Source organism: Trachymyrmex septentrionalis, unplaced genomic scaffold (assembly GCF_001594115.1).
Source record: "Trachymyrmex septentrionalis isolate Tsep2-gDNA-1 unplaced genomic scaffold, Tsep1.0 scaffold19, whole genome shotgun sequence".
NCBI classification, from domain to species: Eukaryota; Metazoa; Arthropoda; class Insecta; order Hymenoptera; family Formicidae; genus Trachymyrmex; species Trachymyrmex septentrionalis.
Genome location: NW_017305071.1, coordinates 1,702,515 through 1,715,091, shown reverse-complemented (window position 1 = coordinate 1,715,091; position 12,577 = coordinate 1,702,515). Strand labels below are relative to the sequence as shown.

The 12,577-nt window shown below is 39.6% G+C and overlaps 1 protein-coding gene across 2 annotated transcripts in view; it reads right to left on the bottom strand.

The window, feature by feature from the left end:
• Nucleotides 1–12,577, bottom strand: part of LOC108746943 (steroid receptor seven-up, isoforms B/C) — a 146,329-nt gene that overhangs the window by 132,985 nt on the left and 767 nt on the right. The gene's annotated exons all lie outside the window — the stretch shown is intronic.

The following is a 12,577-nucleotide window of genomic DNA, read 5'->3' as shown; positions in this document are numbered from 1 at the left end:
TTAGAAATTAGCAATTTAAATGAACATTTAACAAGACAGAATGTATTGTAATGTTCAACTAATCCTTTTACAAAAAGAACTGCTATCATTTATATTACCGTCATTTTAAATATAAAACTATCATAAATGCATAAAGTCTTCAACACTGTCGAGTTTATCTGTACGAAATCTTTTGTTTCTTACACAGTTGCAGCCTTTTTTTATGTTATATCTTTAACAACGGGATCAGAGAGAGATCATGATTCGTAATGATTACGTCAATCGGGGAACGCCAGAGGCCTATCACGAAGACGCTTGCTATTTCATTTTCGCGAAACACGGAGTCACCGCGGAAATATTAGCCTCAGATGAAAACGAAATTAATAAAGATTAACAAAGTCGAAATAATATAGCATGATCTCGTTAGAACGATTAGCGCACGAGTCGCTCCGGCTTCTTCCTTCCGCGCATCGTTCCAGACATAAGTTCGTAAGTAAGTGTAAGACTTGCTTAAGGTGCAAGGGAGAGATCACGAAGAAGAGAGGAAGCCCTTCGCGCCTTTCTCAAACCGTCTCACCGGAATCAAATTTCCACCCTGAAGAGAACAGCGAAACTTTTCAATGTGTTTATAGGTAAATGACGAATTCAACGATGGGGAGAAAAGAGAATTAATATACTTTGAGATATCTCATTACGCACATATCAAAATAAAAATACTAATATTTTATATATGCGTTTCGTAAGCCTCAAAAATAGAAAAAGGTTTCACTGTTTTAATTGTTTCTCACTAGCTCATTGTATAAAAATTTACAGTCACGTTTTTAGTCAAAAATTATATAAGAACTCCTAAATTATTTTATTTTACATGAGAAATCAAAGCGTGAGAATGCGGGAATTAACTCTTTCGTTATCAGACATAAACTTATGAAGGAACAACTTTCACTTTCACTCATAATAAAATTTACAAAAACAATTTTATTAAACGAAATCGTACAAATGGAAATGTTCCATATGTAAGTACATGTACTATAAATACATGTATCTAAACATATACATATGTATGTATATATACATGTATGTATTATCACATCAATAAGATACATGAAGTGCAAAGTCTAAAACATTCAGATTATTTTATCTTAAAAATCTTCAAATAACTTCACTGTTAGATATCAGAGGAGCAATGGCAACCAATCTCTTCAATTAAATAATACTTTGTAATTTTTATTTGTCTGATTATTCTTAATATTATAAACCGAGTTAATTTTCCATGCGATAATTATCCTTAATCGTTTTTGAAAACTTGTCTTCATTCATCCCATTCCCATTACACCCGCCATTGTCCACGTAATTATACCGAAACAGTTTGGCTTTATAATTCACGTACAGGGGTGGAAAAGGGTTCGGCTGAGAAAAATAAAAGGATAAAAATCACTTGCGTATTATACCATAACGCATATAATACATATGCTTTCTGCGATCACCTGCGCTCTCAGAGGTGCAACGCGACTTGAAAAGAATGCACGTTACTCCACGACAAATAGTATCCTTGTCTTAAACATCAGTTTACTCGTGCCGCACGTGATTGCTATAATCAAAATCGCATGGACATTCTTAAGTAATATTTGAGTCGGCCACGTACATCCACATGGAATTCGCTCGTCATAACATATTGTTCAAAATGCGTATGATCCCACAGAAACATATCTGAAATTTTATTATATTAACTTTCATCTATTAGAAGCAAATTTTCATATCAATTCTACATCTTTGCTCTATAAGCGCAATTAATTCGTCTAAGACAAAATGTGAAATTTTGAAACTGAAATAATAATAAATTATCTGAATAAATTTTAAATGTGTTTCTCTTTTACTTTTTAATTAAATTAAATGTATAATTTTATAATTAATATAATGTCACTTAATGTAATTAATATAAATATGTTGTGTGAATTTGTAAATTCATCTTTACAGAAAGCCACTATGGTAGCGCTGAAACAGTGTCATATATACTTTGGGGCAAAGAATAGAATAGAATAATAAATTATAAAAAATCTTATTTAATAAGATATAAGATTTAAAAAATAGACCCTTACTCTCTAAAAGTTCAAGAATATACATTGTAATCCTGATGAGCAATAAAACGACATTACATTTAGTTAAAAAGTTAGTCAATTATTTGATTTGATTAATAGCCGGGGATATAATTGTTAAAGCAGTAGTTCGCACGCGCTTTAACCGCGATTCCCACCGCAACGTCACGATTTCATTCGAAGTGACATTCCCCTTGTACAGTTCTTCGAGAACAAATGAAAATAAATGTAATCGGTTGTATCCTCTGGGAATGACATCGACGTTCTTGCAGAGTGCAAGGACAAATGTTCAAGGCCGCGACGATGTGGCGCATCGCAGTTGGAGAACGTTTAATTACGTCCATCGTAAATGTATCGCAAAAACACAGAGACACACAAATGTATTGAAAATCGATGTTCTCGAAAATAAGAGGGGTGGTTCCGTGGCAAGAATAATGATAGGGTGCAGCGTGTGAAACAATGCCTTGCGTTGCCGTTATGTGAAAGGATATCGCGCATCCAGATACCTGAATTTATTTATAAAATTTTACGATTCACCATATCAATTTATAAACATTTTAGAGAGATTGTAATTTGATTTATGTACATTTCGGGGGATTGTAAAATTTAATTACATGTAACTTAATTTCATCTCACAGGCGAAATAATGAGAAAGTACCGATAAAATGTGACCCAGTATTACATGTGAAATAATTATTTATAGAACTTGAAAAAACACACAATGTTATTAATATCATTTTACATATAAAACTGTATTGTCAAGTTTTGAAAAACCTATAACGAGTCAAATCATTAATTGCATAGATGTAAAAAATGACGCAAGAGATACCATAAGAACATACGAGTAAGTATGTATATTAAAAATTGTGAAACGAATAAATGTATATGCTAAACATTAAGTAATGTTAGAAGAGTTTTGCATCAAGGATAAAAAGAATCGAAGGTTAGGAATATATACGCATATGAAAATAAATAGATGATTATATAGCTGCCATAATTTTTTTCTAGAAGCGTAGGAAATATTAGCTCAACAAGCCTAAGCTATCAGTAAATATTAACACAAAACACAAGCCTAAAAGTCGACTCTCGGTAGCTCTCGTACCAAAAATAGATAGTCGGCAATTCTGACCTACAGATCGTTGAGTTAATTCAAGTATATGTAATATATCGATCAATTGAATTTTCTCTGGAAAGTTCCGTAATATCGGAAGAGTTCTCTAATATAAATTTTTTCAATATCTTAATTTCTTTAATCGATGCAATTTTTTCAAGCCCACTTTCACCATTGCCAGTTTTCAACGGAGAGCATTTGGATCGTCTGGTTTGTTATAGTCAAACCGCAAACATCATCGCTTAATCCACGGTCATTCTAATTTCAAGGTCGACATTCGATGGGATTCGAGGGTTAAACTTATGTCTACGGAAACGCAGGGTCGAATCCCGAATGACTATTGCGCAATAACCAAAGACAGGGAATCTTGTACCAGTCGTGCTACTTGGAATGGGAGGTTCCCGGGCTCCTGTAATCGGCAGATTAATGTTCATCTCTCTCTCTCTCTCTCTCTCTCTCTCTCTCTCGCGCTCTCTCTCGTTCTCCGTCCGTCTGGAACACCTAATCTCAAGCGATAGCTCGGAGGATCCGTCCGAAGGGGGCATCGCGTATCGTTCGGATTGTTCGGAATAGCCGATGAACGGACGGTTTAATTTATAGCGTATTCTCAGATCCTTATAGTCCTTTACGCGATCGAGTGTCCAGCACTCACAAGGACGTTTCTCTATAGATATATAGAGACCAGTAAGACCTTCCGAAATCGGACGCACGCGTTCGAACAGGTCGAACTGGTCTCGGAGCGTTAACGCCTTCGGTCATCCGGGGCGTTGTTTCGGGCCGGCGAAATAATACCCGACGGGACATTTAACGCGGTTGAAGATGCCGGGGCGAGAAGGGTTCGCATTATCCACGGTCAGTTGACCGACGACCAGTTTTTCCGACCGCGAGGACAACGCCCGAGGTCTTTCCCAGGGCTAGGTCTTTCCCCGCCGGCGTGCTCATCCACATGATCCCCAGGAAGCCTCCTTGGAACACGTTTGTGACTATCTGTTAAGGAGAAGATCAAAGGACACAGCGGAGCGAGAGAGAAAGTAAGAATTGATAATCGTCAATCGGACGACGCCGAGAAAGGGGGAGATGCCGAGAAGGAAGATCTCCAACGCGAAGGGGACGCGAAAGGGTATCCGGTTTTGGAATCGGGCCGTTGTGTGTCCCGGGACCGAACCGGACCGGACCAGACAGTCCTCGCGGGATCATTAATCAAAATATTTACGCGTAGGGACGTGCGAGCGTCCGGAGAGTCGCTCTGACACTCCGTTTTATCGATTATCCGATGTCACGTTTCCATACGGTATTTTCGGTATTCAAGGGGTTCTACACGGTTGCCCGTGTAGAACCTGGCACGGAAGGGAGAAAGGGTATTAAACGAATAAAAGAGGCTCGTCTTGTCAAACGATCTCAACGTCGAGCTTCACGATCTTCGGTAATTTATACCTCACAGCGTGTAAACGTGCATGCGTTTTTCATCCTCCTGCCACCTCTCCCTTACGATCGGCTGACGCCGACGGTGGGCCATCCTCGTCATTTTCGATTTCCTCGACGATTGTACCGTGACGCTCGTATCAGCGAGGTTCCTCTTTGGGTACATTGGCACGCGGCCTTGCTCGGGGCCTCGTAAAAGTCGTAATTTATCGCCGGTACAGTATAATGACTGGGCCACCGCTTTAATTATAATCCATTCCCATCATCCACGGAAACAACCGCGCGCGTTCAATCGCCACGAGTATTTCGCAGGACCAGCTCTATTTTCGTGTCAATCGATTGATATCGCACATCTTTAAGAATAATCAACCACACTAACAATTAAAATAAATAATTTTTCGAAATAGAAGATTCGTACAAATTAAGATTTAACACTCGTATTCCCGATCCAGAGATTTATGTATATAATTTTATACATTACAATTTATTCTTTAACTCTCAAACTTACCAAATATTTTTGTCTATCGTTTAACTTTAATGAATTAAAGACAAACTTTAATGAACAACTGAAAAAGATGTTATTGCAAATATATAATTTAGAATTTCCTTTGTATTATTCTGTGATACCATTAAGTCGATTTTTATTTTTACATATTACACGATAATAAAATCATACGTAACAAACTATTATTTACCACTAAACACGTTTAATATTTTTTGGCTAAACAACCTCAACGATCGTCTCAAAGATTTTCTATGTAAATGTAAAAACACTTAAAAATCTAAAAATTTTAAAAGAAATTTGATTAAGATATTTCAAAGATAAATACAAAAAAGAAAATAATATTTTTATTTGGCAATTCTATTTGACAGTGGCATTCATTTTACTTAATATACACATATTTCTGCTGCACGAACATTGCTTTAAGCACTTTTTATAGTTCTTCAACTGTTTGCTCTCAACGTCGCTGTTGCACCTGTTACTCATGGAATCTCGCGACTATCTCTCATTCCGACATGCATAACTGCATAAATGGTGTAACGCGTGCCGATCGACGTGCCAATCGACGTACGGTGCTTATGTAATCAGCATGATGTCGCGGAAAATGAATTAACGAGCGAGTCCGGCGCGAGAAGTCGTGCGGGTTGCCGTCATTCGATTCCTCGATCGCTCGTGATCGCATCGTCGCATCGACGCGTACGAAAACCGAACGACCATCATCGCCGATGCTTCTCTCATTGGAAAGAAATCGGTAGAACGCGCCGCCGATGCACCGTTCTGCATTGGACGTTCATTGGCGTAATCGGCATGATTGTCGGCGATCGCTTTATTACGTCGGCGGGTTGATTTTGATGTCAAGCGATGTCAAACGGTTGCGAGTTATCATCAATTTGCCCGGTCGATCGCGACGAGTCTGACGACAAACGCGTCGAATGGGAAAAATTACTCGTATCTCTCTCGACATACACACAACGTCCGAATAGCCTAATCGTCCGAAAAGCCTAATCGTCATAAATTCTTTCTCATACAAACAACTTCTGGTTGTAATTATAATTGATATGTTGACACAATCCTTATAGAGCTCTGCAAAATAATCTTAAGAAAATAGTTTGTCACTTTTGACTTTCCGAATATGGATGTGACGCCTATCACGGATAAACATCTTCATTCGTTTATTTCCGCGAGCTTTCTTCATCCTCGTGCAGTCACCCTTGCCGGCGCAATCAAACCCCATTTCACGGTGAGGGTAGAAAGGCCGAAGTCGGTATAAACGTGCGCTCGTTGCCTCCTACGCAAGGGACAAGGGAGAGAATTCGCGGTGTTCCGGACAATTAAGATTACCGCGAACAGAAATTATCACCGGATTAACCGTGTTATTACGGCACCGCTAATGCCACGGATAGGCGCAAGAGCCCCGACAATGGTAAATATCGTTACCGCGGTTGTAATTGGTACACCGGGGAGAGAGTGACTCGCCGCTGTAACTCGAGAGCTCAATTAAGGGTCCAACTCTTAACCCGATTCGGCCCTCGCTTCCACCATGACGACTGTACATCGACCGTATCACACGTTAATTTGTTCCGGTATCACTACATCGTTTCCCGTATTTCTGTAGTAGATGGTAGACGCGCTTATTATCACTTTTCTATCATCCAGATTCTTTTACGCGATAAGCCGGCTTCTCGCTTAAGCGAAGCGTGAGCAAGATTATTTCTACATAATTCTTTTATTTATGTATCTTCATTCCGTTTCGTTCAATTTTATTTTTTGCACACGCAAACTAATACCAAGTAGTATCTATATAATTGAAGAACATGTAATTTTTCCTCGACACCCACATTTTGTATTTATAAATCGATAAATGTCTCAAGACTTTTAATTTTAATTTTTTTTTTAATTTTTAAATTTTTTCATCTTACGCTTTTTAATACTTTTTAAATATAAATCGGTGAAATTCAGAATGAAAAAGAAAGGAATTATATAATTGAAATACCGATATTTGCATGTCAGATGCAATTCATATACGTTAAAGCAAGATTAGCTACGTTATCCAGGGATTCCACGTTTCATTGTTTTTTTAATTAAATTTCACTGTGAATTCACTGGTTATCAGTAGCATAATTGGGACTGACATTAGTGATTATTCACTGATTCAGATTTATAGAGTATACTTTAGTATATATTATAATTTTATATATATTGATAGAGAGAGAGAGAGAGAGAGAGAGAGAGAGAGAGAGAGAGAGAGAGAGAATACAATGAAAAAAGAGTATAACTTCTGATGACACGTTTCAAAACGAAATGTTTTCGTCATCATTCATCCATTTAACAAATAAAAAGACGTATACCGCAAAAGAACAAAAGATCCTTTGATAGGTCGTGTGTAAGTTCACGAGAAGATCGGCGGATGCACGAAGACGATCATTTCACTCCGAGGAATTCCGGCGGGCCATATCGAGTGCATTGCATGGCGAGTAATTAGAGAAGCTCCGGGTTCATTAGGATATCTGGTCGTATCTTGGCGACAGTTTCCGCCACGCGACCGACCGACGGCAGTAACGGCCATAGTAATTCAACGTGGATGCAGAAATCAGGCGAATACACTCCTCTACTTCAAAACTTTACAGAAACAAATGAGAACTCGCCTAATATATTAGACTGTCATTAAACGTTCCACTTTACAATAAAACAAATAATGGCGCTACACTTTCATAATCGTAGAATAATTGTACGAGTTGATGCTAAAACGAGCTGAATATAAACATCCACGTTGAAAAAAATCCAACTTCCTTGATAAAATCAATGTCCAATTTTGAGATATTATCAAATATTTACTCTTTAATTATTAGAAATAAAATTAAATAACAATGTAACAATAAAAATTGTGTCTTCAAATTGAGAGGTATTATTTTTTTTATTAAATCACGCGGTGAAAAGCGTGCGAGGCCTCTCAGATTGCCTCTCTTTCGTAAAAAATATGATCCATTCATTACAGGGCTGCAGATTAATAGCCAGTAATGTAACTAACCCGTTCATCGAATAAAGTCAGCCGGTTCTTCCGGCAGACCTAACCGTCAATTATCTCGCATGGCGAGAACGGGCCCTTCGGGAAACGCGACGCGACCGGCTGGTTGCAACCCGCGGATGCATTTCCGCGTAGTTCGAGCGCGATGGTGGTCGGCCGACATCTGGCTGACGTGGCCGGGGCAATTCGTGAAATTCGTCGTTACACGGTGCACAGATTACGCGCGGTTTAGCCGAGCCGCCGGAAACGGTTTACATATTGTACACGGAAGCAATTATCGCAAGCGCACGCTGCTGTAATCGAGTCGAGCGACGCGCCGACACGCTTTAATTGCCCGACAGCTTCACGTCCATCCCTGGCGATTAATTTGGGATTTTTCTAAGTGTCAAATAGATCTGTAAATTATATAATGCGGAGCGCAACGTAATAATTAATATAAAGTTATAAAACACGCGGTTTCGTATTTTTGTTCTCCTAAATAGATTAGACAGAATGGTGCATGTAGACGTAAAATGACATTGATGAAGTACCTTGCATTTTTGTCGCCTTCGAAAGTCGTAAGTTGATGTTTTAATGCTAAATCAATATAAGTACTTTGCGTACCTCGATATTATGTGATTATCATTGTATCGCTAGAACGAGAAACGTCAATGGCATTCCGTGACTCGAAGAGATAAAAGAATATACATACTTTATTTTTTAATAGAACTTAAAATCAATTGAGCGATAAAAATAACAAGTTAACACACTTAAAGCTCTTGCTCGCTATATGCATAAAAAAGAAGCACACACATAAACATCTTTATGACAATAAAAAGATATCAATTATAATAAATTGCAACTAAATTGCTTCAATAATATACATTGAAATCCATCAGAGTTATATAAACTTTTAAATTTTCTGAAAATTATTATAATCAAGCCTCAGAGCTACGGTCGTATTCAATACGTCATTATCTTCCGCTTGACTACGATTTACGAAAGCAATTGTTCCCACATCACATTATTTTGCTCTAACGTTAAGGCACTTTATGGACATCGACAATCTGAGTACCGATCAACCGGAGTAAAGTACTTTTTCAATCTGTTCGAATCGATCGGGGCTCGCCGTCGAACAGATCCATCCATCTGTCTGTCTCGTCTTCGCTCGCTCGGTCGGAATTCTACGCTTCAGTATCCCATGATTTCCACGTGATATCCACGCGTGTTACGTGCTAGATCCCACGCACGGTCTCGTCTCCGTCGAGGGCAATACACCGAGTGAACCTAACGAGATTTCAATAGCCGTGATCTTTGCTGTCGGTTACCGCAAATAGGCTCGATCCTGCGGTAACGTCTAGCGAGCGATGAATGCTAAGCATAGAAATGCGGAACCACTCCGCAGCGAGAGGGATAATGTGCGGTAAATAGAAGAATGTTATGAACTCGCATGAGATACTCGCTATACTTGTCGGTCCGCAAGTATCCCTCGAGAGAGAGAGAGGTCACGAAAGCAGAACGTACCGTTTTAACGCCCGATAAAAATAATTTTGACTGAAGCGAAGAGGATAATATATTCTCCGCGTTAATAAAGGACAGATATCATCTAATTATCGTCTCAGCGATGAGAATAGCTGGTTACAAAATTAATTTACGTCAAAATGATTAATTTGAAAAACGTTTCGGAACGAGATCGTATATAAATTTTAAATTGTGTTTCAGCATAGAAACCCACGTACGCAAAGGTTTCCAAGCTACGCAACGAATCTATTATAATATTTTTCACGTAGATCATTAATATAATTTGTCGCTGGTACCTGATCACGATAATGACTCGTTATTTCGAAGAGCCGTAAGTAATTAACGTTTCATATATTTACCTGCAAAAATTTGACGACAGGAGTGTCAACGAATTGTCGCGTGTTGCATCCGTATAAAACATTGATTTTTAATTTATGCATAAGCGAGGCTTATCGCTCGAGCGATTATTAATTAATTTTGCGATTAGTTTTCACGAATCTCGCTACGGCTTCGACGCATCGAGCAGAATCGAAAGTAAGAAGGGCGAAAAGAAGGAGGAACCGCAGATAGATCTGAGTGTCATTAATCAAGGCCCTCGAAGTGCGCTAAATCACCCGCGAGATATAAATTACCGCGGGCAATCTGGTATCAATAAGGCGTAATTCGGGATAATAGGGCGTGTGAGAGAGGGCGGACGCGCGGGAGGATATATAACTCCTGATTTCCGAGGGTGCTGTAGATTTCGATTAACCCGTGTCCGTCCGCCTGTCCGAGAGACGAGTCGCGACATTTCTCTTCGTTACACTCCTCTCGTCTCTCGAGCCTTCGATCCTTCGCCTTCGTATAAATGATTTAACGGACGCGCGCGCGCACGCATTGCAGGAATCCGACTATTCTCAAATGTGAAAGCGACTATCACGGTGTGTAAGAAAACGTAAAGATAACGAAAGCTAGCGCAGATGTCTGGTCAACTCACTCTTACGCACTTCAACGAAGATAAAATGCAAAATATGCATCGATGGATTTTAATATTTTTATGAATTTAAGAATGATTATCACTTTTTCAGAAGAAGAGAGTCACGTTATTTCATTAAGTCACAATCTTCAAAATCAAAGTACCATTAATCTATCTTCTTATTAAGCCGCGTGAAGGAGATTCGGTGTTGTTAAAATATTTATCCGGATTTCATCCAAAGAAAGAAGAACTGTTATCGTTGCCGTAGAGTAAATGAATCCTATTTCCACTTACTCATGGTATCTATTTTCATGTATCTACTTACTCATGTACTATTTTCAGTAAGATAAATCACATCTGATTTAAACAGTAGTGATCTCGTATATATATATATAATACTGTTATATTAAATAACGACTATAAAAACTTAATACTCAATCTTATTTTCCAGTCCTAATAATTGTTCCTGTGATTCAATGGCGATTCAAAGAGAGCACAGAGCTCACCTCGATATATGTCGATGTAAAAAAAAAAGAAACGCGTGAGGCATAATATCCAAATCAAAGCACAGATCGTCCGAAGCTCTTCCCTTGTATCGACAAATCGCGAGATTCGTCGGTACGATACGACAAGCGGCGCGGCGCGGCGCGGCGCGGCGCGGCTAATTAGTTATCCTCGATACATCTGGCCGATGGATAATTAGCCGCTACGGTTTATACGTGCGATAACTCGCCGCTCGCGCGCGCACCGTTCTCGACGACCCGCTGGGATTTGTTTCCGCCCGTGAAAACAATTTGTTTCTCATTCCATCGGAACCGAACCCCGTCATCATCGGCGCCAGAATGGGATAAACCCTTCCCTCTCGCGCCCGCTTCTCCCTTTCGACGTCTGTCCTCGTTCCTCCCGCTTCATTTCCACGGCCCTATTACATCGTTATTAGGCTCGTAACAGACGTGTAAGCGTTCCGGGGAACACCCCACTGGGTTATTAATGGTGACTCTTTGTTTTTTCATACTCTCCACGCCCGATGGCCACGGTGTACTCTTTTTCTCCTCTTCTCCTTTTTTCTCCCCCCCCCCTCTTTCCCCCCTCCCCCCCCCACCTCCCCCTCCCCCTCTTTCTCTCTCCGTTCTGTTTCACTACCTTCTTCTATCATTCGTAACGGTCTCTCACTTCCTCTCATTAATTCGGGATACTTCTTTCCGTTTCTTTCCCCCTTTATCTTCCCGCTTCCTCTTTCCTTTATCTTCCTCTCTCTCTCTCTCTCTTTCACATCTTGAATAAATTAACGTAAGCGTGAGTATTAAAGTAGGTGTCAGGTATTCTGATGCGAATGAGCTCTCTGCCTCGCGCGGTGACAAATTGGTAGCACAGGTAAGAGGATACCTATCGCGCCCCGTGATACTCACGAGAGAGAACAATCGTCGAAAGGGCGTGCACGCGCTCTCCTCCGTGTGGAGAGAAAAAAAAGGAAGGGTTTCGCGAGAACCTACCGCGGCGGTAGAGATTTCGACAGTTGTCCTATTCTTGCCGCACGGTTGTTTCAGCGCGCGTGCTACCGTTCGTGTCGCCTGTCGTGAAATCTCCCATGAAATCTCTTCGACGAGATCTCAGATCTCCGGTCTCGATCGCGGACAAACCGCTCTATTCGCTTTTACGACTGTCGTTGCGGTTTCTTGTCTAAAGTTCCAGATTACGAGCTATCTATTTTTGCGCGTAAAAAAGATTATTAGACGAAAGAAAATCTATCAATTCATTTCATCGATAAGATTTGGATTTCTTGAGGCCGGAATATGCGCACAATCGATGAATAATGAGAAGATGACAAGCGAGTAGAATCCAACGAACAAATCGACTTCTTAAAGACGAAATCGGTTATTTCATGATCAATTTTTATTTAATTTTGAAGAAGGGAATTTTAAAGAAGAGAATTCTATACATATTATATACATTAATTATACGATGAAATAAAAATAAGTACTCTTATAGT